General features: G+C 43.8%; 1 protein-coding gene across 1 annotated transcript in view; it reads right to left on the bottom strand.

Annotated features, from left to right (window-relative positions):
- The window catches only part of PCSK2 (proprotein convertase subtilisin/kexin type 2), a 230,315-nt gene that overhangs the window by 112,334 nt on the left and 92,128 nt on the right, over window positions 1-25,853 (bottom strand). The gene's annotated exons all lie outside the window — the stretch shown is intronic.

Raw genomic sequence — 25,853 nt, 5'->3', positions numbered from 1 at the left:
AATTTTGTTTCTTTTTCTCCCATTAATCTGTCTCAAGTCCATGTTAGTATTAGGCCAGTCACGGGAACCTGAGAGCAGAAGAAGGGAGCTTTCTTCCTCCCCTACACTCTCAACCTGTAAAGAGCCACCAAGTGCCCCCTCTCAAAGCTTCTGGTTATTGGAGCTTCCAGTCCAGGGACTGGAGCTGGCCTGCCCATCCTGAATGCCCATTTCCCATTTTGGTCCCACACCCAAGTCTACACCTGCTCTGCTCTCAGGTGGGGGCCTGGCCTGGCCTCCCCTGACGGGGGCTGGCCCCATCATATAGACTGATGTTGGAGAACTCTGAAGCTTGTTCCCAGAAGCATGAGAACAGGAAGACGTTCTCAGATTCCATCTTTTCCAATCACAGTGGAGGAAGGGCTGTCACAACGTCACTTCAAGCTCAGACCAAGTGCATTCTAATGAAGAGGCTAACTTCATTTCCATAAAATTAATTTTTAATTCCATAAATTAGTTTTTAATGGAGACCAGCAATGCTTTGGAATGCCATGCTTGCCGGACAGCATCCTCTTTGTAACTCAGAAGCACCACAGCGTGACTTGAGGGGTCAATAGTTTTGCACCTTGTGTTATTAAAAACCAAGAATCCTAAGACTGCGGAGTGCTTTCTGAATCATGTCCTCAGTGAAGATCACAGTTACAGTTCCAAGAGGGATGAACAACTTTAAGACATATATTTTCACTTGTTACACAAAAAACTAGATAACAGCATTTCCCCTACAATGGTGCCATATACTGCCATCAGTGGCTTTTGTGTTTTGGTTCTTGTCCAATCCTAACTTGCATTTAAACCTAATTTTTACATAATAGTAATCACACCATAGATAAAATTGAGCACCTTTTCTTTATTGAGTATCTGACCATAAGAATTTTAATACATTGCTACACAGCTCTCATCTTTTCATTTTTAATGGCTTCCTCAACATTCCATAGAGGAAGGTACCATAACTTACACAACGAGTTCCCTCTTAGTGGTCATTTAATTATTTTCTATTATAAGTGAAATTGCCATGAGCAGAGAGATGAGGTTATAAACTATTTTTAAAGACCTCTAGGGAAGGTTTCAGTGTTACAATTCTACGTGTGATAAAGCTCTTAATGTCAGAGAAGTATTTCCTAGCATCTATAATCTTCCCTCACATTATAACTAAAAGACCACTTTTATTCTCTTTTCTTCTTCCTATGAATTGTAACCTTTCACAGACGATTCCTTTCATTACCACTTAGATGTAGGACCAATGACACGCATACAACTTAACCATGGCTTCTCGCCTTTTCCAAAAAAAAAAAAAATATATATATATATATATATATAACATACAGTTAGCTTTGGTATTTAGTTTTAGAATGCTTGCCCAAGTTGGTTCATTGACTTAAACATTTATACAAATAAAAAAATATGAGAAAGCAGGTGTGTGTGTTACTGGGTATTATTTTATTACAAATGAACAGATGGATATTCTACGATTCAGGTTCAGGTTTTAAACCTTAATTGGAAACATGTACAAACACAGATTTTGCTGGAACAACTCCATCTACTGCCTTCCCTTCCTTGTATCTCTCCTCAAGGAAGAGATTTTCAGTCCACAAACATTTTTGTGAATCTACAATATGCTAGTTACAGACGGTACTAGGGTGAGGCAGACATCCCTGCATGTTGGCATACTGTTTTACAAGTTGCATTAACAAGGTACTTTCACTACATTTAATCTTCCCTGGTGGCTCAGATGGCAAAGAATCTGCCTGTTATACAGGAGACCAGGGTTCGATCCCTGGGTAGGAAAGACCTCCTGGAGAAGGGATGGCAACCCACTCTGGCATTCTTGCCTGGAGAATCCCATGGAGAGAGGAGTCTGGTGGGTTACAGTTCATGGGGTTGTAAAGAGTCGGACACAACTGAGCAACTAACACTTTCACTTTCAGTTTCAGGATAACTTCCCTGCTGGGCTGATAATTAAATAGCTGATAATTAGAACTCACTGTGCTGGGCAAGGGAGAGGCCAGGAGAAAGAGGGGCAATCTAGGGATCTGCCTCCAAAGGGTGGGAGAACATCTAGGCTTGCAGTGAGCCTGGGAAGAAAAACCATAAAACACGGAACTAACGTGGTGCTGAGGGTACTGGTTTGTGATCTGTGATGCTATTGATTGTGTCACACTATGCTTTTCTGTGTCATGGGCGCGCTCAGTCGCTCAGTTGTGTCCGACATGTTGTGACCCCATGAACCATAGCCCAACAGGCCCCTCTGTCCATGGGATTCTCCAGGCATGAATACTGGAGTGGGTTGCCATGCCCTCCTCCAGGGGATCTTCCTGACCCAGGAATTGAACTCGAGTCTCTGGTGTCTTCTGCACTGGTAGGCAGACTCTTTACCAATGAGCCTATTACGGGTTGACCTGTGTCCCCTAGAAGATATGTTGAAGTTGTCACCCCTGGTAGCTCCGAAGGTGATTGAGTTTGAGGATGGGGCTGGTATAGATGTGATTACTTCAGGTGAGGGCAGCCTGGGTCCTAATACAGTACGGCTGGTGTCCTCATAAGAAGAGGATGGAGACACACACACACACACACCGTGGTGATGTTTATAGAGTATGTCATCAGGATAAACTCATCGCTGGGTCGATGAGTAGGACTTTAAATTCTCATCAGGCAGTTATTGCCAAATGTCCCCCAGAAAGCTTATATTGAATTACATGCTCACTGACAGTGCATGAGAGTGCGGGGAACTTGAAAATGTGTGGCCCTCAGACACCCTAATGTGGCTATTCTGTTTTTGGGGCCTGGGGTGCCGCCTGGGAACCTGTACTTGAAGAGCTCCTAGAGGATCACACGGTGTGTCCTAGGCTGAGGTCTCTGGGAGACTCCAAACTCCAAGATCCCCACCTGGTTCGCTGGTGCATCAGTGATGCAGGAAGCAGATGTTCCGAGCCTGGATGAACAGAGCAGTAGCCTCGGCCCTGGCCTCCGTGTCGCTCAAACTTTCCAGGTGATTCCTAAGAGCCTCGGGGCTTGAGCAGCTGTGTGCTAGACTCCTCTACCCTCCAGTTCTTGTCTCTTGACCCCGTCCTGACACATGCCAGAGAAATGAAATCGAACTAAGGATGAGAGAGGGACAAAGTGCATCTACACTAAGCAACTTCAAGACTGTCCTTTCTGTAGGAGACCAAGCCCAAACCCCTAAGAAAATACATTGTATTTGCTTACAAAGAATTAAATCTCTCCTTATTCATCTCAGGCTGCTTGCTGGGAGTGGGGGGACGGGAGGCTGGGAAGGGGTGGGGAGTGGGAGGAATATACAGAATGCAGCAAACTGTCCAAAGAACACAGCTCTTAAAAATAAAAATTAATGCTGGAGAGGGTGTGGAGAAAAGGGAACACTCTTACACTGTTGGTGGGAATGCAAACTAGTACAGCCATTATGGAGAACAGTGTGGAGATTTCTTAAAAAACTGGAAATAGAACTGCCATATGACCCAGCAATCCCACTTCTGGGCATACACACTGAGGAATCCAGATCTGAAATAGACACGTGTACCCCAATGTTCATCGCAGCACTGTTTATGATAGCCAGGGCATGGAAGCAACCTAGATGCCCATCAGCAGACGAATGGATAAGGAAGCTGTGGTACATATACTCTGTGGAATATTACTCGGCCGTTAAAAAGAATTCATTTGAATCAGTTCTAATGAGATGGATGAAACTGGAGCCCATCATACAGAGTGAAGTAAGTCAGAAAGATAAAGACCAATACAGTATACTAACACATATATATGGAATTTAGAAAATTGGTAATGATAACCCTATATGCAAAACAGAAAAAGAGACACAGATGTACAGAACAGACTTTTGGACTCTGTGGGAGAAGGCAAGGGTGGGATGTTTCGAGAGAACAGCATCGAAACATGTATATTATCTAGGGTGAAACAGATCACCAGCCCAGGTTGGATGCATGAGACAAGTGCTCGGGCCTGGTGCACTGGGAAGACCCAGAGGGACTGGGTGGAGAGGGAGGTGGGGGGGCGGGGAACGGGATGGGGAACACATGTAAGTCCATAGCTGATTCAGGTCAATGTATGACGAAAACCACTACAATATTGTAAAGTAATTAGCCTCCAACTAATAAAAATATATGAAAAAAAAAAAATAAAAAAAATTAAAACTCTCTTAATTTGTACAGTAAATTACCTAGCCTGTATCAGCTGAGGACTTTCTTTTCCTGATAGGTTCAGACAAAACAAAAATAGCTCTTCCAGAAACACTGTGCCCAAAACATCAGCTGAAACATCCGTGGGTGGACTTGACATTGAGTCCACATGGGGTGCAGGGTGAAGGCTGGAGTCAGACAGCCCTCTGGCCCCTGGCCTGATTATCTGTCATGACTCTTCTGGGGTGGGGAAAGGACCCTCCTTTCTGGTGCATGAGATGCCAGAGCCGTGCTGGGGGGCTGTCCTTTTAAGTTTTGAGCTGCTGGGGAGAATTGAAATATATTGAGTTGGGCTTCACCTCATGGGAAGGATGATATATAGCTTGACTTTTATTGAATATAAAAGGTGGAAGAAGAGGCTGTGTGGCACTGTGGACAAGAGCTGGTCCTTGGGACAGACAGGTGTGAATTAGAGACTCTGATGTACCTACTGTTCACTATCATGAGATCTCAAGCAAGCTACAGAAACTATTTGAGGCTCAGTTTTTTTCACCTGTAAAATGGACGTGAGACCTAGTACTCACTCACACTGATTGAACTGTATGCCAGGAGGTGTTTTAGTCCTTTACATACATCATCTCAGATAATTTTCACAACAATCTTGGGGCAGAAGAGGGATTAGGAGTGAAGGAACAAAAAAATCATGCAGGGAGCCAAAGGAGGAGCCATGAGTCAGATCTGTTACAGGTTGAATTATGACTCCCCGAAAAAATCCACATGTTAGTGCTCTAACTCCCAGTGTGTCAGAATGTGATTGGTGTTTTGTTTTGTTTTGTTTTGAGGAAGTGTCTTAAAAGAGATAATTCTATTAAAATGAGGTCACTAAAGGTGAGCCTTAATCCACTATGGCTGGTGTCCTTTATAAGAAGAGGAAATCTGAACAAGGACCCATGGAGGAATGATATAAAGGCAAGGGGTGAAGACAGCCACCTCCAACTCTTTGCAACCCCATGGACTGTAGCTGCCTGGTTGCTCGGTCCATGGAATTCTCCAGGCAAGAATACTGGAGTGGTTTGCCATTCCCTTCTCCAGGGCATCTTCCTGACCCAGGGATCGAACCTGGGTCTCCCTCAATGCAGGCAGATTCTTTACCATTTGAGCCACCAGTGAAGTCCCTCAAAGCAGCTCAGGGTGTCTTTAACTCACTCTTCCTGCTCTTAACTAGTGGAAGACAAATCAAGTTCAACATGGTGAGAGTAACCAGCTGAAGTCATTCCCATGGGTGTCTTAACTGCAGAAGACCCCCTGCAGGAAAAGCACATAACCACCTCTCTCCCTGTGAATTTCCAAGGCAGCATGTTAGCTCTGTGTCTGAACCAAGGAGCTGAAGACAGCTCATCAAACAAGAAACCCAGAAAGGCCATCACTGCTGGATGAGGTGGGAGATTAGGGAAGAAGGGGGCCACATAAACTCAGATATTCCAATTCATCGCTTTCCACCAACCTTTGGCCTTGGCTGTCAAGATCTGGAGGCAGAGGTCTGTGGAGGGAAGACTTGACCCAGGGGTGTCCTTCACTCGAGGTGGGGGCAGGGAGCCGGCAGAGAATATTCAGAGTCTGGCGGCTTAATTTCCTCCTTGAGCAGGCAGGTATGACTTCTCCGCAAGTCCAATTATAGGCAAATCACAGGGCTTAACTTTTCAAAGAACAGGGAGTTAAGCCATAACGATGGTTGAATGCACGGTATTGATCGCCCTCATTTAGAGAGGTTTGCCCATCTTTCAAGAATGAAGACAATCAATTGAGAAGAGAGGATACGGTTGTGTGCCTCCGGCCACAGTTCCAGTCACTGCCTCTCGGTGACAAGATATTAACAAATTGCTATCTATCATCTAAAGCTGTGTATACAAGATATACTTTGAGCTAAGTCAATGTAATTAGGGAGGGATCGAAAGATGCTTCTAGCAGAGCGAAGGACAGATACCACAGATGGGAATGCCTGTAGGAGGTAAACTACAGCTGGAAGGTATGTATAACGTCTTGATCTCAATCTTCCTCTTGACGTTCTCTTTCCACAGAGAATGTCACAAGTTGGGTTTCGGGGATTTTATTACAAAAAAGAACGTTAAAATATGGGAGGAGCTGTGCCAGGTGTTGGGGCAGGGCTGGTTAGACTGGGGTACACTTGAGAGGATGACTTTCTGGGGATCCCAGGAACCCCTAAATGCTATGTGGGATCACAATGATGTGACCCTCTCAGTGAGGTTCTCCTGAGAAATGTGGAAAAGAAGCAAAGCAAGGCTCAGTGGCTTTAGCACATTCATAGTTTTTGGCTACACACATAAATGATGCAGAGTCGGCTGGCCAGGTGGCCAGCTCTGATTCCCACTGCAGGAGGGCAGAAGGACCTCAGGCTAACACAGAAGGCTCCCAGGAGGTCAGACGGCGGGAGGAGGAAGAGTGAGGCGAAGGCTCTGCCCTGTCCAGGCCAGCTGCGGCCTCTCCAAGTGTCCTCCCACACGACTCGCCCACTCAGTGCTCTGTCTTCTTGGAAAGGCACTGAGGTAAGAAGTGAAGAGAAGCCAGCAGGGCCCACAGAGAAGGTGCTCATGGCACCCAGCTGGGAGGGAATGGCTGCAGCCGAACCTAGAACACAGAGCTTCCAGAAACTTCCTCCCCTGCACAGCCTCCATGGTGATGCTGGTACCTGCTCTACTTCTGCTAATAGGCCAAACAGGGGATGCCGGGTAGGATGTCCCTAGGATTCCTAGTCCCCATTCTACGCTTGACTGGGGGTTCAGGAGTGTGCTTCTGGAAGGAACAGGTGAATCTGACAGCAGGTACAATGCAAGTCTCATGAATTATGTGTCTACTGCTGGTCGCCTCTTTAGGCAAAACTGCAGTGTCAGGGGCGCCTGGCTTGGTCCTATGGGTTTGTTACCTTCGCTTTGCTTCCATGATCACGGGGTACTGATGATACCCCAGCCCCGATGCTGCCCCACAAATGTGTGTGGGGACAAAGGGGGTATTGTGGGGAGGGTGGGTGGTTCTGTTCAAGTCATGGCTCTACCTGAGTGCTAAAGACCACGCATTGTGGTGCAGTGAACCAGCCCTAGGACTCAGAACTGGAAAGAACAGGTTCAGTCCTGGTGTAAGGGGTTAGCTTCTTATTTGTGTGTTCTGAGGTAGGTCCCTCAGGTCTCTGAGTCATGATTTCCTCATCTAGGTCAGGGGTGTTTTGTAAATAAAGTTTGGCAAATGCCGTTTGTTTATCTCCTGCCTCTGGCTTCCTTCACTGTAATGGCAGCTTTGAGTGGTTGTAACTGAGGCCAAGGGCTTCCCTGGTGCCTCAGATGGTAAAGAATCCTCCTGCAATGCAGGAGACCTGGCTTTGATCCCTGGATCGGGAAGATTCCCTGGAGAAGGGAATGGCAATCCACTCCAGGCTCTTTGCTTGGAGAATTCCATGGACAGACCATGGGGTGGCAAAGAGCTGGATACGACTGAGTGACTGAGCAAGCAGGAACAGCTGAGGCCATGGGGCTCACAAGTCTGAAGTAGGTGCTTCTGGCCCTTTGCAGAAAGTTTGTGGGCCCCCCAGTGTGTAGCACAGAGATGGTGGAATTCTTGACCAGACAGGCTGATGGTGAGGATCCTATGGAATGACCTTTCCTTGGTCGACACCATGTGGCACATGTTACATGTTACATGTTACTGTCTTTCAGAGGATGGATAACACGTCTATGGGATCCATCTCCTCTATGAGCATGGAAGCAGGGGCAGAATTCTGAGCAGTGGTGCAAATAGTGGGATGTGAGGGGCACAAAGAAAGCTTCTGGAGATGATTCAGATCACCTCCCCTGAACACGGGCACATTGACTGGGTGCCAGCCATGAAGAGTTAAGCCTTCAGCATCCAGATTATATCTCTGCTTGAAAAGATTTGGAGAACAAGTCCTCTGGGGACGCAACACATCCAGGTGTTACCACTTAGCAACACATGTGCAGGAGCTCATTAGTGAGACGGCTTTTCTTGATGATGCTGACTGAGATTGGTGCAAGGAGGGAATGGGAGTTTATGGAAAAGGTCATTTTCAAATTCTTGGGCAGTTTCTTGCAAGTCGGGGAGAAGAGCTTACTGAAAGCAACAACAAAGGATGCAGAGCTTAGAACCGGGAGGCCCTGGAAGAGGGAGGATTAAGACAAAAGAGGTGAGAGGGCAGTGAAAACCCTCTAGACTTGTTTGCTTCCGGAGACATTCTTTATGCCCGGTGTGTCTTCAGCGTGGAAGGATATGCTGACTGTTGATTAGCCATGACATTGGTTACATTGTTTCTTTATACATTTTCAATTGGCGAACAAGCCAAAAAGTAGTCTGCTACAGAATATAAGTGGATTCTTGAAAATTTACAATCTCCTTTTCTTAAACTCACACATGCTGAAGGTTTGATTTTGAGGGGGGCGGTTAGGACCATAGACCAAAGAATTAAGGAACAGGGTTCAGTCCTGCCAAGGAGGGGCTGAATATTCCATTTCTCGGTGGGTTTTTCCTAAAGGGTATGTATTTTTCATCTTTCTCAAAGGCTAGCCTCTTTGTCAATAGCACTGCCTTGTCAATTCTTTCCTCTTATCCGTATTTCATTAATTGCCAGTGGAACAACCCCAGATTGACAGAGTGGAAAAGGAGATGTGTGTAGAAATGACAACTGGCATATGTCTAAAATATACGGGGGCTGGTGACTGTGCATCCCCCGCACCAGGTGGCTGGAGAGTAATTCATATGTCAAGCCAAGCAGCCCACGGATGACGGAACACCAACAAGGAATAAAGGTCAGAGTGATCGATTCCTCTACTTAATGCACAGAGCACCCAGTGCGTGGCATTAATGAGCCCCAGCCCAGCAATGCAGAACAAATGAAGAAAGTCACGCACCGACTTTGCAGTTGTGCTCCTGGAAGGTACAGAAACCATCATGTGCTTAGATCTGCACTCTGAGAAATGCCAGGAGGGAACAGCCTCTCATTCTGCAATCTCCTTTCCTATGCTTGCTGTAACACATCTCCACACTCAGTAGCTTAAAGCAACACGAATTTATTTTCTTAGCGTCCTGGAGGCTAGAAGTCTACAACTGAGCTGTGAGCAGGGCTGTATTCCTTCCAGAGGCCCCATTTCCTTGCCTTTTTTTGCTTCTACAGGCTGCATGCATTTGTTGGTTCATGGTCCCCCTCCTCTAGGGCTTCCCTGGTGGCTCAGTGATAAGGAATCCACCTGCCAGTGCTGGAGATATGGGTTCAATCCCTAGGTTGGGAAGATCCCCTGGAGAAGGAAATGGCAACCCACTTCAATATTTTTGCCTGGGAAATCCCATGGATAGAGGAGCCTGGCAGGCTACAGTCCTTGGAGTTGCAGAAGAGTCAGACATGACTTAAGGACTAAACAACAAACCCTTCCTCCAACTTCTAAGGGAGCAACAGTGGATCAAATTCTTCTTACATGGTACTACTCTGACTTCCTCTTCTGCTTCCATCTGATGAAGTATTTGTGATAATCAGGCTCTGGATAACCTAGGATAATCTATCTTAAAGCCAGCTGATTAGAAACTTTAATTAACTCTCACTATGTACCATAACATATTCAGGGGCTCTCATGAACAACCTAAGGACTCATGACCTAAGATTAGGTCATGGACATCTTTGGGGGCCGGTATTTTTCCTACCATGTACAGGACAGGAGCTAACATCTATGGTGGGGAAGTGAGACTGAGTGTAGACCAATTCTACTGAAGATACCCATACACGAAGGAAGGAAGTTTGATGGAGAAACTGAGCACCCAGAATTCTTTGAAAAAAGAAACAAAGCAGCTACATTATTGGATGAATCCAGTTGGCCAGGTGCTGATGAAACTTATTTAGTGGTAGAAGGACCATAGTGGGGTAACTGGAAGTGTTTCTATCAACAGCTGAGGCGTGATTCTAATTCAAGAGGAATGGCCCAGTTCATGGATGAGGACCTTCACCCCAAAGGATATTAGCAGATTGAAGTGATTGGCTTATATTGACTAAATAAAATATGACAGTGCAAATGGACTACAATGCTGTTCTTAGGTTAAAAATAATCAGTTGTACAATTACAGGGAAGAGAAGAGTGTGTTGGTGGGAGGGGAGGGTTTCAGATGTCTCCGTGGTGGCTCACTGATAGAGAAAATGCCTGCCAATGCAGGACACTCAGGTTCGATCCCTGGGTCGGGAAGATCCCCTGGAGGAGGAAATGGCAACCCACTCCAGTATTCTTGCTGGAAAATCCCATAGCCAGAGGAGCCACAGCCCATGGGTCACAAAGAGTCAGACATGACTGAGCACGCATGCACGTAGCTTAACATGAAAGAATAATAATAATGAGCAATAGCTTAAAAAGCAAAGTCAAACTCTGGATGCTTTAGGAGAAGTAGGGTCCTAGGTGAAGGATAGAGCAGATGTTTTTGAGACATCTGGTCTGATTCTGGAGTCCACTTTCAACAGGGCACTTTGCAGATTTGGCGCCAGAGGAAGGGAACTAGTGTGAAGGCAAATCTGAGAAACATCACATTAGGAAACTGGAGATGGTTATAGAAACTGAGTTCACAGGGTAGACTGCAGTGGGGGGGGGGGGGCACTCAGAGGGAGAGGGGCTCCTGAGTATCGTGACAGTGACCCAGCTGGGCACAATCTTCCAAGGCCTGATTCAGAAACTTCCACTAGTTGAACTATACAATTTTTATTTATTTACCTGCCTCTGACCTCCCACCTCACTTAAAGGAGGGGGATTTCTCTGTTCCACTGACATGGGTTTGGCCATGTGTATTGCTTTGGACTTATACTGAGACAAATATCCTTGTCCACTGTGAGATTTCTTGCCTTCCAGTCATGGCCGTGAGAAGAATAATGCCCAGGGTGGGCATTTCACTTTGGGAACTGTCAGTCCCCAAAGCTGAGTGCCATCTGTGTGGGTAGAAACTTCCAGGAAGAGCTCTGGGGGCAGTTCACACCATTTTTAGCCATGGCATTTGTTCAGTGTCAAGGAAGAGTGCAGGGAGTGTAAGAGAAGATTCCGTCTCAATCCTGAAAGTCCTTTAGACATTGGAAATTTGGCAAACTATGTGCTCCCAACACTGTCTGAGAAGGTAGTATAGCTGCTAGGTAGGACCAAGTGCAAGCCAACAGTGAGTTGGAGGGCAGATGCTGGATCTGGATAGAGCTTATTTCATTCAAAAATAGCAGTAAATAAATAAATAACTAAACAAACAAAAGACCCAGGAGAAAAGGAACCCATATAGGAGAACTGGAAAGAAAAATACTAGGAACAAGGTAGGGAGGTCATGCTGTAGACTCAGGCAAAAGCATTGTACAAAAAAAGTGATTCAACGTCAGAGCCAGAAGGAAATTCTTCGATGTATTGATTAGGACATTAAATCAGGATTTTAACACAACAGTCAGTCCAAATTCATAAGACTGAGAGGAAAAAACACATGAAGATGAGAACAAAAAGTGAATTGATGAAACATAGAACAACTAAGGGGTTTGCCTGGTAGCTCAGCTGGTAAAGAATCCTCCTGCAATGGGTTCAACCCCTGGGTTGGGAAGATCCCCTGGAGGAGGGCATGGCAACCCACTCCAGTATTCCTGCCTGGAGAATCCCCAAGGACAGAGGAGCCTGGCGGGTTGCAGTCCATGGGGTCGCAAAGAGTCAGACACCACTAGCACAAATAAGAGGATACCAAGCACAAATGCAAAATGAGAATTTTTCTGAAAGCAGCAAAGAGCAGAATTGACAATGCAGAAACAGATTGGTCATGAGAAAGGTAAATTTTCACAGTTTTATCAGAAAGAGATAAAAATGGTGAAGAGAAAATTGTCGATGTGTATGACAGGGGACATAGGGCTTCCCTTGTGGCTCAGATGGTAAAGAATCTGCCTGCAGTGTGAGGGACTCTGCAATTCATGGGGTTGCAGAGTCAGACATGACGGAACGACTAAGCACACATACAGGAAACAGAACAGAAAAACAGATTCAACATGAAAGTTCTAGTTAATGGGGGGATGGGAACATTCCTGAATGCCTGCTCAGTAGCAAATGCAACTGATATTGAATGGAAGTGATTTAAGGTCAGATATCTAGCTCCTGGCGCCCTGGGAACCTCCATCTGCAAGCTGCCTGTATGCTTGTACTTCAGAAGCTTCAACTCCTCACTAAAAACCTCAAAAGGAGGCGATAAAGGTGGGCTTCCTTATCTTTTTTAAAAAAATTTTTAAAGATTTTTTTTTTTTTTTTGATGTGGACCATTTTAAAAGTTTTTATTGAATTTGTTACAATATTGCTCTTGTTATATGTTCTGGTTTTTTAGTTGCAAGGCATGTGTGATCTTAACTCCCTGGCCAGGGATTAAACCTGCACTCACCCCCTGTACTGGAAGGAAAGTCTTAACCACGGGACCACCAGGGGGATCCCAGAGTTTTTTGTCTTATTTACGTTTATTGATGCCAGCATTCTGAATGGATTATCTTGCTTAGAGATTATAGCCAGTGAGGCATCATTTCTGAGATCTAAGGGACGGACTGTATTTTACAACAGGCAGCATCCTGTAGGGGTGGGTTACGTGGATGTTAGAAAGGATAAAGGTTGAGCCTCCAGTCCTGAGAGGTCCGAATGTTCACTGGAGACCCTTCCACTGCTTGTGTTCACTGTGATGAAGAGTAAGCTGAGCCTTCATTCCAGCTCAGAAGCTGCTTGGCTGTCTCCTGCTGCTGGCCCTGAGACCTGGGGCAGTAACAGGAGGCAGGCAGTAGTGGGGAGTTGCTCAGACTGAAGGTTCCCAATTTACCAGGGAGCTGGTTCCTCAGCTTGGCTGTGTTGCTAACAGTACTCCTGCCGGGAGAAACTGTTCGGAGCCACTGGGAGAGACACAAAGTAAAACACTTGATTTTATAATTGGAAAGGCTCACCACATTCTCGGCAAGAGTCATAATGTGAGCTATACTTAGTCATATTTCAGGGAATATTTGCACTGCGGCAATAGAGACAAAGTCTCAGAAGCATCTAAGCAGAAATAAAATAATTAACCATGTTAACCACAAAGGTATGAAAAATCAAACTGGGCTGTGACAAGAAATGCCAGAAGCCAAGGAGGGAATGGAGACAGGTCAAGAGGTCAGTGTTTGTGTTCAGCTGAAAAATGACCCCAGGTGTAGGGGCCTCAAGCAACCATTAATTCATGGATGCTGTGGGTCAGGAATTTGGAGGTGACACAGAGGGATGGGACTTGTGTCTGTGACATTATTTCTGGGGCCTCAGCTGCAATGACTCCAATACTGGGTGTGATTCGAGGGCTGGGGCTGCCTAAGGTGTGAAGATGGTCCTTCCTGGGTTAGGGGCTCAGGCAGATCCGGCCGGAAGAACACGTCATTTCCTGGCGGCCTTGCTTGCTTCCTCTCTCTAGCCAGAGGTTTGTGGGTAAGGCAGAGGGTCAGCTAGGGAAGTTGCTGTCACCCTCTCACATCTCTACATTCTAGACTTTTCTCTGAGGTCACCAGCACCATCTCTGGAGAATGCAGAGGTGCATTAGTTTGGGACTCGAGGAGCCAGAGCGTTCCCACCCCCGCTGCCCAGCCTGCAGTCCCTCTGCCTTGCCCCAGCCAGGCTGGTTTCCCTGTAAATTGGCGCGTGTCCTCATGGGCCTCCTACCTGGGCACAGGCACTCGTGCCTCAACGTTCTTGTGTCAGAAAATCCACACACATCCCATTGCCCATACCGTCCCCATTCTGTGACATCTACTGCATTTCCTGATCACAGCCATTGGCATTTTTGGTAACTCCCCTGAAAACAAGTTGTTTAAACCACACAGCTGGGACTTGAATAGTCATTTAGCACCATCACACAGTTCTTGCACTTGGGTATGGTACCCGCTGTTAAACTGTAATTTCTTGGGGGCAAACAAAACAATTGTAAAAGTACATTTTGTCTCACTTTCAGAGAACAAGTAGTCTGCCCTTTCCATACGACAGTTTTGCATTTATGGAACAGTGGGCCTGTGAGAGCTCTGTTACCAGCTCTACCACCACCTCATCTGCACTGGGAGCCTGACATTATCTGACAGGTCATGATTTCTATTCACTTTTTTGTTTTTTTTCACTTCCAAACATGAATGCAACCCCATGGACTGTAACTGGCCAGGCTCCTCTGTCCATGGGATTCTCCAGGCATGAGTCCTGGAGTGGGTTGCCATGCCCTCCTCCAGGGGATTTTCCTGACCTAGAGATTGAACCTGAGTCTCCTGTGTCTCCCACATTGTATGAGGGTGGATTCTTCACCACTGAGCCACCCGGGGAAGCCCATAAAAAGCTCCATCATGTTTTATTCCACATAAAAGAATTTGGACGTTGACCCCTCTCCAAGAAGTCTGCAGGCTGGAAAAGACATGCCCCCTGCATTGAAAGCACAGAATCTTGACCATTGGACCACCAGGGAAGTCTCTCAATCACTTTTACACATTCAGTTTATGAAAACTGAAAAGTTCTGTGTACCCTTAAGGTGTATTTAGAGAAAGGTCTTGTTATTTAACTGTCGAATAGATCTCCTGAAAAATGTGATATTCTTGGCAAAAAACATATGGCATGTTGATGTGTTTGTTCTGCAAAATCACTCCAAAAGCAAGGTGCTATGTGAACACTGTCACAGCCTTTCTGGGACTGCTGTCTTGAATTTGAAGGAGGGGCAGTTTGCTCAAAGTTTTTATTGTCAATTTGACTCACCTAGACTCCTAGAGTTTTGAGACTGTTTTCTCTTTGAATTGCAACATACATGCCTGCATGCTCAGTTGTGTCTAACTTTTGCAACACCACAGACTGTAGCCTGCCAGGCTCCTCTATCCATGGAATTTTCCAGGCAAGAATACTAAAGTGGGGTGCCATTCCCTTCCCCAAGCGATCTTCCCGACTCAGGGATTGAACCTGGGTCTCTTGCATCTCCCACATTAGCAGGTGGATTCGTTACCACTGCAACATCATCTATTAATTGCTCTATGAATGAGGTACACTTGTGTGCCTCCCAAGGGCAGACAAAGCCCCTAGAAGGTGTGAGCCCTGATCCCCTTTGTTTCTCAGTTCTCAGACGCAGCAGGTTCACAGTAGGAAATCATTAAGTATTTATTTGATTTCTTTTTTTAATGAAAGATTTATTGACGAGAAAGGGAATCTTATTCAGGGTTGCTATGCTCCGAAACGATCCCACAGAAAAGGCAAATAGGTCACTTTATAAAGTCTGGAAAGATGGTGCAGATGAACCTATTTCCAAGGCAAAAATAGAAATGCAGACACAGAGAAGAGATGTGCAGCCATGGGATGAGGGAAGACGAGGGTGGGACGACTTGGGAGAGAAGCGCAAACATATATACACCATCATGTGTAAAACAGCTAGTGGGAAACTGATGTATAGCATAGGGAGTTCAGCTCAGTGCTCTGTGATGACCTAGGGGGTAGGATGGGGGTGGGTGGGAGAAAGGTCAAGAGGGAGGGGATAGATGTACATGTATAGCTGATTCACTTCATGGTACAGCAGACACTAACACAATATTGTAAAGCAATTATGTTCCAATAAATAATAAAATTTAAAAAAACCCAAACAGCAACAAGAATAGCATGAAGAAATCAAGTTTATCTTTAGCAGAATAAGCCTGAGTGCAGAAAGACTGCAGGTGCGGAAGTGTATGGATTCAGGGAGAGGTCCTGTGCCTGCCTGATCCCTGCTTTTCTGTCCTTGAACCCAAGGAATACCACACGGAATAGAGACTTTTAGACCTTATTCTTTTTTCTCTCTCAACACTTTTAAATAACTGTACCATTGATTTCAGGGAAAACAAAAGACTTCCATCTTTGTAAGGTAAGACAAGGTGCCTTTCTTCTTTTGTTTCTTTTAGCAACTGGGCAGAAAAGCAAACTTTGTTTTCGGGCTTAAAATGAAATCACTGCATCCTGTTCTTATCTACAGCTGAGGGTGAAATTGATGGTCTTCAAACTAAGTGCCAAAAATGTCCTCCAAAGGAGGAGCCTAGCACACCTGTTTTTTTTTTTTTTTTATGGAATTTTCCTTAAGAATGTTGCAAAAACCTAACACCAAGCCCTTGAATGAGCCATTATGGTTTTTACCATATTCTGTGGAAAGTAATAGTCCCTAGAAAATCTGGTAAAATCACTAAAAAGTATCACTCTTTGCAGATTCCATTTTGTGGTTCTCTAGGAATTCATATTGGAAACAGAGCCAATTAGAATCCAGAGGGACCCTTCTCCATCCTAGTCACTGGTTTCCTTTTCAATGGTGTGAGTAGCAGGTGATTTCTAATCTGCTTCCCCTTGGCTTCCCTGGGGAAACTCTGACTTTTCTTCCTGAGAATAGATGACCACAGCTCAATTTCCCTGGGTGTCAATGACAATATAGTGTCTATGGGTAGTTTCTCGAATGTCCTCTATATTAAAGAAATCCCGGTTTATCTGTCACCACTGAGATAGACTAAGACAGACCTTTCTTATCATTTCCAAGGTTATAAGCAATTTTGCCCTGACACCTGGCATGCATGCCCTATCTTCTGAAACACACAGCACACCCTGTCCTTCACACTCTGAACAGATGTTCACCTCTCTTCAGACGTTCACCTCTCTTCATTTCCGTGGGTTGGTTGGGAACATTTTCCATGATGTTGCTTACTACCAACTAGGTGAGTTGTATTATCAATTGGCAGAGAGCAGAGTGTGAATAAAGGTGTGTACTTTCCAATAGAAAACCAGGGTTGCGAGCTCCTGAACTTAACCAGCCTCACAGTCAGAAAGCCATGGATGCCTTCGTTGCTGCTTACTTGATCTCTTTCTACATGGTCTGCTATTTGCCTGATGTTTGCTCAGCACCTGGTAAGCAAAGAGCTTTCAGAAAAGGTAGAAAAGAAAATCAATATCTCTGCCCATTTAGACAGCCTCTCACCATTCAGTGGCATTCATGCAGTGCTGGGGAGGGACACTAGCGATCCATGCGTTGTAAGGACCTGGAGAAGGCATTCAGTCTGGTTATCTGAGCAATCGATGGCATTCAACTAGTCGCTAGCCTGGATTCAAGCGACTAGGTTTTTATAACACTGTGGCTTGATGAAATGATACCATCTACCCATGCTTCGCTCATAACGTATGTCTCTCTGACGGATGAGAAGCAGCGCCCTGTTATTCTGCTATAACCCAGTAACTATAAAAATCTCAAAAATAACTCAACGTGTAGAATACAGTTATTGGATGTCTAGTGATTTCAGTAATCTTATAAAAAAAAAAAAGCTAGTCACTCAGTCGTGTCTGACTCTTCGCGATCCATGAACTGTCGCCTGTCAGACTCCTCTGTGGGATTCTCCAGGCAAGAATACTGAAGTGGGTTGCCATTCCCTTCTCCAGGGGATCTTCCAGACTCAGGGATTGAACCCAGGTCTTTCTGCACTGCAGCCGGATTCTTTACCGTCTGAGCCACCAGGGCAGTGGCAGCTTTAAAACACATCTGTAAGTTCCTCAGTGGTCCTCTCAGCAACAGGTAGAACCCACATCCTCTGTGCTCTGAATGGACTTGTAAACCGATACAATCAGTAGGACGTGGAGGAAGAAATGCTCTCTGACTTCCAATATCACCAGGTGGTCAGAAAGCTCACCTGGTCCTATAGACCTAGGAAGCCAGTTGCACATAAGGAGGTCCAACCACCCTAAGGCTGCTGTGCTGGAAGGTCATGCGTGGGTCCTGTGGACCCGTGGGTGTGGGAGGGGCCCATCTGACTATAGCCATGTGGGACCATGTGGGACCCTGCTGATGGGAACTGCTGAGCCTTTTCCAAATTCTTGACCCACGAAACAATAAGCCAAAGTGAAATTGTGATTGTTTCACATCTCTAGTTCAGGGGTGACTTATGACACAGCATTGATAACCGGAACAATTACCCACCATATTACCAGTGAAGGCATTGAACCTCACAAAATTTTAGGAACTTGCCCCGCATCGGACAATTTCAAATTGCCATTTTCTTTCTTTTTTGTCAGATTTGTCCTAGTTTGAAACCAAGGCACTTGACTATACTGTAATGCCTTTCTAATTAGTCAGGGAATTGCAGAGGGGAAACCCAACACCACTGAGGATGTATGAATAAAAAATGAAATCTCACTATTCTATATGCTTTACTGAAGATCCAGGTGGTGGAGAGGGTCTGCGTCCCAGACCCATGAGTGTGTGAATGAAAAGTCCTTGTCCTGCGATCCTAGGTCTTGGGTCAGAAACCTTGGAAGCTTCCTTTTAGGAACTGCTCTCTACCTGCTCCACTCCCACCCTCCACTCAGGCATCTTCCTCTTGACCCTTGCAAGCTGGATCTTTGCCATCAGCTTCTCTGCCCAAAAGTCAGCCATCCTCTTTTTGGGAGCAAAGAACTCATCGATCACCATGGCCCCAGACACATCCCCCCAGGATCCTTTCATTTGATTTAAGTCACCGCACTGAGAGAAGTACTGCCAGCCATCTCTTGTGGATGCAGAGATCGGGGCTTAGAGAAATGAAGCCGTTTGCTCAAGCTAATTGGTAAATTTTAACCCACAGTTTTCTGACTCTAATTGTACTGTGCTCCTTCCCATAGTCCTCAAAAATACTAAATGTTAAAAAAATGAATTCAGTGTTCCTGAAGTACCTGGCCTTTCTTATTCTGATGACTCTGGTGAGAGGGGTGCCTCATACCAAAAGGCAAAGCTGTTTTCTGCTTGAAAACTGTCTCTGGAAAACCAAAGAACGCCCTTACCATGTTCTTCCAAACCCCTAACCTTGAGAGTGTGTTGGCAGAAGCAATTCCAGGGTGACTTGAACTGGTAAGTCATCCTGACAGGCTGTGTTCCCCGGGGGGGAGAGACTTAACCTCTTGGGTTTCCTTTTCAATAGGTGTAAAAATGAGAGAGTGAACCAGATAAACCTGAACATGCTGTGAACTCACCATGGATTCACAACTGTCTGGACTTGAAGCCACAAGTTCATGAAGTGGCTTATAATGAAGACACGTTTGGTAATAATAACTTGAGAGTCTGTGGAATTGGTTGCATGCATACTGTCATGGTGATTCTATTTGCTTTTCCCTTTTTAAACTTTTATTTTGAAATAATGGAAAAAGTTGGAAAAATTGAATTCCCACATATTCTTCACTTAGACATGCCAAATACTTATATTTACCACATTTGCTTTATCATTATTTTTTCTGTTTCCACACGTACACAGATACACACACACAATTTTTTTTTCCGAACCATCTGAGAGTAAGTTGTAAATAGTATGCCCCTTTAAGTTTAAATATGTCAGCATGCGTTTCCTAAAAACCATTACATTCTCTGACATAACCACATTTCAATTGTGGAAATCAGGAAATTAACATTTAAACACCACTATCATCTAATCTGCACACTTTATTCAAGTTTCATCAATTATCCTACTGAAATTCTTTATGGCAAAAGAAAAAAAATGATTCAGATCCAATCCAAGATGATTTACATAATTTTCAAAAAGGAAAATGTTGCCAACTTTCCATCTCTAGAGAAACCAAAGCCCAGGATGATACAGAGTGGGGTCCTCCTTGCAGGCTCTGGCTAAGACTGGAAGCAAACCCATCCATTGTATATGCAGTAAAATGAAGGCGGAGCTCAGGGAAACAAGAGTGAGACAGCTACAGTAGAGTAGAAAACCGTGAACCTTTTAAACAGGTCAGCGCCTGTAACACTGTAGCAGCTGTGTTTCTCTGGGTGCTCAGAATCCCTGAGAGCAGTGGTTCTTAAATTTAGAAGCAGCATCAGAAGCCTCTGAGAGCTTGATAAAACACAAATTGCTGGTTCCCGCCTCCGGATTCTGATTCCGTAGGTCTGGGGTGGGGCCTGAGACTGTGTATTTCTATCAAGTTCCCAAGTAGCGCACGTGGTGTTGATCCAGCGGACCACAATTTGAGACCTATCGCTCTAAAGAAACCCACGTCAGGTGATGCCCTCACCCAGGAATTTCGAAGGACGGCTCAATCAGCAACCGCCTACTTATCAAATCTAGTGACCTATTCTCAATTCCATTCCATCCTGTGATACAGATGGACATGGTGGAATTTCTCTGCTTTTTGGAGGTCTCCCATTTCTGCCCAGACACTGGAGTGACTACAGTTACCATTCAGGAGCACTGAGAAAATACTATTTATATGTGCAATCCAATGAGTGCTAACCCTTTGTGTTAGACAGACAGATACATGATGGGGGGTTGGTTTCTGTGAATTCCTTGACATGACAATAGATGTGGCTGAAAAGATTAAGTAAAGCTGGAAACTGAGATGGTGCACCAGAATTTTTTTGTTGTGCCATTGAACGCAAGTGTTAAGAAAGAAAAGCATGTTCTAGACAGGGTGAGTTTTACTCATCTTTCAATTACTTCATCTCAACTCTAGCAGTTTTTAGTTGTGCAACTTTGAGAATGTTTCTTAATCCCTCTTAATTTTAGTTTCTGCACCTTAAAGAAAAGAAATAATAATAAAATTCTCCTAAAGTAAATTATTGTACAGCAGATAGTAACCCTCTGTCCTTGTCAGCCTTTGGGTGGAGCATACTTCCCATTCCATTGAGTTTAGGCTTGGTCATGTGACTTGTGACTTAGGCCTATAGGACGTGAGTATAATTATGGGGGCCATAGGAAACCTACATATATAAGGAATCAGGTGTTTCTGTTTTTCCTTTGGGAATTTTTGACTTCTGTCAGATAACCCATTGGTCATTAAGTGATAAGATAATCAGAACAAACTTGAACTCAGTCCTTGGCTTAGAGCCACATCTAGTTGAGACTCCTCTAATCAACAACCACATACACATAATCAGCCCAACCACATATACATTAATGAGAACTGAGCGCCTACTGTAGGCTCCTAAAAGTCTCTTTGTTATGAGAAATAGCTGACTGACCTTATAAAAGTACTGTGAAAATTCAGTATGATAACAAATACAAAGGGCTCAGAATGGTGATAACAAATACAAAGGGCTCAGAATGGTGATGAGCGCATAGTAGATGCTGTGTAGGTGTGAGCTGTAATTATTACTACATCCGGTGCCTAGACCACTGGGAAGATTTTGATAATATGAGAAATGAAATGGAATCCTCTCCTCACCACTAGCATCTAAGCCTTTCTTTTATGCACCAGAATCCAAGACTTGGGTTCCTGCTCACATATTTGATCTTGACCTTATCACTCTACTCCTCCAAGTCTCAGTGATCATGACTTAAGTAAATTTGGACACTTATGCCAATCTTACAGGTTTTTAAAATTTTTTTCTCTTTTTCAAATCACATTAGATGATGAGCCCAAAGCACTGTGAGATTTTTATTGTTTCTTCAAGAATAAAAATTATCCTGAGCAGATCACAATAGAAAGGTCATTCAGGGTCCCAGGATCTGTCCGCCCGGTGCTCAGAAGAGGATGCGGTATACAGGTTTTCACAAAGGCCAGAGAGTATGCTAGAAAGGGGCTGAAGCTTACACTGGCTGTTCAGACTGCTCATAAAATTAAGTTTGAGGTTCTGTGATTATGCATTCAGTTTCCATAAACGACTCTTGTCAGGCAGATCTAGCTGAGAACAAAAGCAGCAGTGTGTTAACAGAAGACCTGGATTTAAGACGTGGTTCTTGGGCCAGTCTCTCCTTGCTATGACCTGGGGAAGTCATCTAACTTCTGGGCAGAATGAAGGCTGTGCTCATAAAAGCAGAAACTGTAAAGGGATATTTGAGAATCCAATCATGCCTGTGCTGCTGCAGATGTGGTGAAGCATAGTTTTTTTTAAAATCCATTTTTGGAGGAAGTGTAAATTGACACAGCCCATGTGGGTTGTGTGTTTAAAGTCTGTCTGACTTTAAAGTGAATGTGCCGTGTTAGCTGGGAACTCCACTCCTAGAGCTGGACTTGATCTCTGGGGGCCTGCCTGCGACCCCTTCTTTACCCCACTCTCCTTGACACCTGTTTACCCAGCTTTCCTGTGATTAGGGAAGGCTATGTGATATGTTCTGGCCCATGAGCTATAAAGGGGGAGTCTAGGAAAGGCTTTTCCTCCCATGAGTAAAGGGAGGGCCTATTCTCACTTCCCCAGCCATCCTGCTTCCTGTCTTTGGAGGCTAATAGATGAAGACGCACTCTCTGGACTGACAGCAGGCATCTTGCAACCATGAGAAAGACTGAGAGACCTGCAGAGACACCAAGCCAGAGCCTTGACTACTAGTTGCTGGCCCAGACTTGGAAATGAGAGCTTTGGAAATCTTGATTTCTGTTACACAGGCTAATTAGGGCTTTTATTATTTAAGCTATTGTTAGTTCTGTTACTGGCAGCAAAGACCTCTGAACTGATCTACCATCCTACACCTCTCTCTCTTTCTGTTTCACACATTCCTGCACACACACACCATACTCTCAATCTATATAGGAAGAAACATGTAGAGCTGAACGGTCCAATACATAGCCACTGTCCCATGTAGCTACTGAGTGCTTGAAATGTGATCAGTTTGAACTGAGATATTCTGCAAGTATAAAACATACACTGAGTTTTGAAGACCCAGTACCAGCAAAGAATACAAGACATCTCACTATAATTTTATATTGACCACATGATGAAATGATAATATTTGGGATATGATGGATTACATAAAATATACTATGAATTTCACTTTTAAAAAATGTGGCTATTTAATATCATGTAGCCCTTTACAGCTAACATTATATTCTCTAGGGCAGCATGCTTTCAGAAGGAGAGATAACAAACTTATCATAGCGGTCACCCCTGGAGGTGAAAGTGAAAGATGGTCTTGATATGGAGGGTTTTCTTCCTACATATATTTACTGAATTTTCTACAATGAGCAATACTTTGTAGGTTAGTTCTGTGAGTTTTAGGAATATAGGACATGATAAACACAAATAAATTAACACTTTTGATCATGCTTTGTCAGTTGTGAAGTCATGCATATGCAAGTTGAAAGAATTTCAAGCTGATAATCACCTGTTTTGGAACATTACTTGTGCTTGAATATAGGTACCAGGCATTTTAAATCTCTACAACTTGAAATGTTTGACAATATGGTGATGAAACAAAGTGTGTCTGCTTTTTACCAGAAAACTTTATATGTAAAGTGAAGTTGCTTTTGAATAACTGGGAACATTTTTATGAAATCTATATCAAAAATTTAAAAGATGGCATAAAGAAGTTAAGGTGCTTTGGGGTTAGCGCGTATATATCTAGTAAAATTGATGATCTGTTTTCACTGGTGGAACTCATCCTGATTCTTGCCTTTTTGTGATGCCTTGGGAGGTTTATTTTTCTCCAAAACCTCCGAATCATTGAATTTCAGATTTAACATTGATTTATTCTTTTTGAGAGTTTGCCAAATAGAAAGATAAATTGCTCAGCCTTAAGTGATTAAGGAAGAATAATGGTTTGTTTCTAGTCAACTCTGTGTTTAGTCCTTTAATTATTATTATTTTTAATTAAAAAGTCAGCACACAATTCTCAATCTGCTCATGGAGCTAGAGAAGAAAATAACATCTAGGATTCTGGAAACCAATGGTGGACAGCCCCCTGGCTGGCTGGGGGACAAGAGGAGGGCCTCTGCACAGCCTGGCTGCTGATTGTTGGGTGCCGCCAAAGCTCTGGTAATTGACTTTGGGTGTGTACAGTGGAGATTTCGAGTGTTTTCCCGGTTTCTCACAATTCAAGTAGAGATATAAGTGGTTTTGGGATTTCTCTGGTGGTCCAGTGGTTAAGACTGCACTTCCAATGCAGGAGACATGGATTTGATCCCTGGTTGGGGAACCAAGATCCCGTAAGCCATATGGCATGGCCAAAAAAAAATTTTAAAAGATAAGAATCATTCACTGTTTACTACAGCTCAATCACAGGCAAGCTGGGTGATAGTGATATCTGCTTTGGACCTCATCTTCCAGGCCAGTAAAACATAATCTCAAAAATCATTTCCAGCTTTGAATTGGCCTTTCCTACTCTCCTCTGCCTTCCCCTCTATATCACCCTCTTTCTCCAAATGTAATTAGTAAAACATGTGCTTTTTCTGACATTTAAAGCCACATTTAATTGTCTACATTAGAGATGTCCTCACTACTAAAATATATACATTATGTATATTAAGTGAAAGTCCCTCAGTTGTGTCTGACTCTGTGACCCCATGGACTATACAGTCTATGGAATTCTCCAGGACAGAATACTGGAGTGGGTAGCTGTTTCCTTCTCCAGGGGCTCTTCCCAACCCAGAGATCGGACCCAGGTTTCCCACGTTGCAGGAGGATTCTTTACCGGCTGATCCACAACAGAAGCCCTGATAGCTCAGTTGGTAAAGAGTCCACCTGCAATGCAGGAGACCCTGGTTTGATTCCTGGGTCAGGAAGATCCACTGGAGAAAGGAAAGGCTACCCACTCCAGTATTCTGATCTGGAGAATTCTATGGACTGTATAGTCCATGGGATCATAAAGAGTCGGACATGAATGAGCGACTTTCACTTTTCTCTTTTCACGTATATTAATTTGTGTGAACTCTATATTTAGTTACACTTACTCTATATTTACATTATATGTGAAGTCACAGACTAGCATTTAAATTATATATAAGTATGTACAATACAAAATATTATTATATTTATATCTTTTATTACATTTTAATAATATGATTTATCAAATATGTAATAATATAAATTACATATAAATATAAGCAAAATAAAAATATTTACTTTAAAATATATTTTATATATCTTATATTGTGTATAAAAGCATATATTATATATAATACATATAATCATATATGAATGTAAATATATGCATATATTTACTAAAAAGACACACATGAGGAAGAAACTTACTTGTGGAAAACATGCACAAACTTCCAGGCTCCAAAAATTTCTCTGGGAGAAGTCAAAGAAAAAACTATAAAATTAATTAAATTTCTAAATATGCAATAAAACCTAAGTTTTAAAATGCTTTATAACTGTTGTTTGGAAACTGAATTTTAGGGCCTGGATGGTCAGCTTAAGTTCCCTTTAGCCTGCTTTGTTTTTCCATTTCCCCAGCATCTCTAAACTAGAACTCCTTGAAGGATGAAGGAAGAATTCTTTGCTAGCGTTCATTCCACTATAAACTAGAATTTCATTACAATTCTTCTAGGTATATAGTCAGGACCCAACAAACAGACTATTTACAAATCTCTTCTCAACAAGGGCATGGCGTGCGTGTATAAAAGAATGATTTACTTGGACTTACTGAGGCGGCAGTAAATAAATTTGGAAGCGCTGAATTGTATTAGAAAAATATGACTGAGCATTTAAAGCTTTTTCTCAGTAAAATAAATGGTATGTTTGCTGACAATTTCTTTCCCGTGCATTAATATGGAAAAAGCGATTTACCAAAAAATGGTAATAGAAACCAGCAAATACCTTAATTTGTATTATTATCCCAGAAAATATCAAATTCAGGGAAGCAGAAATGGCAGTGGTGGAGACCCGAGGTAGCAGCTGCTCCAGGACTCCGTGGAGCATGGTCTGCTTGAGGGATGCCGGTTGTCATGGCAGCAGCGATGCCGGTGAGCT

This window comes from Dama dama, chromosome 23, assembly GCF_033118175.1.
Source record: "Dama dama isolate Ldn47 chromosome 23, ASM3311817v1, whole genome shotgun sequence".
In the NCBI taxonomy this organism is placed as follows: Eukaryota; Metazoa; Chordata; class Mammalia; order Artiodactyla; family Cervidae; genus Dama; species Dama dama.
The sequence above is the reverse complement of the archived record's forward strand: the minus strand, read 5'-3'. Positions and strand labels throughout refer to the sequence as shown.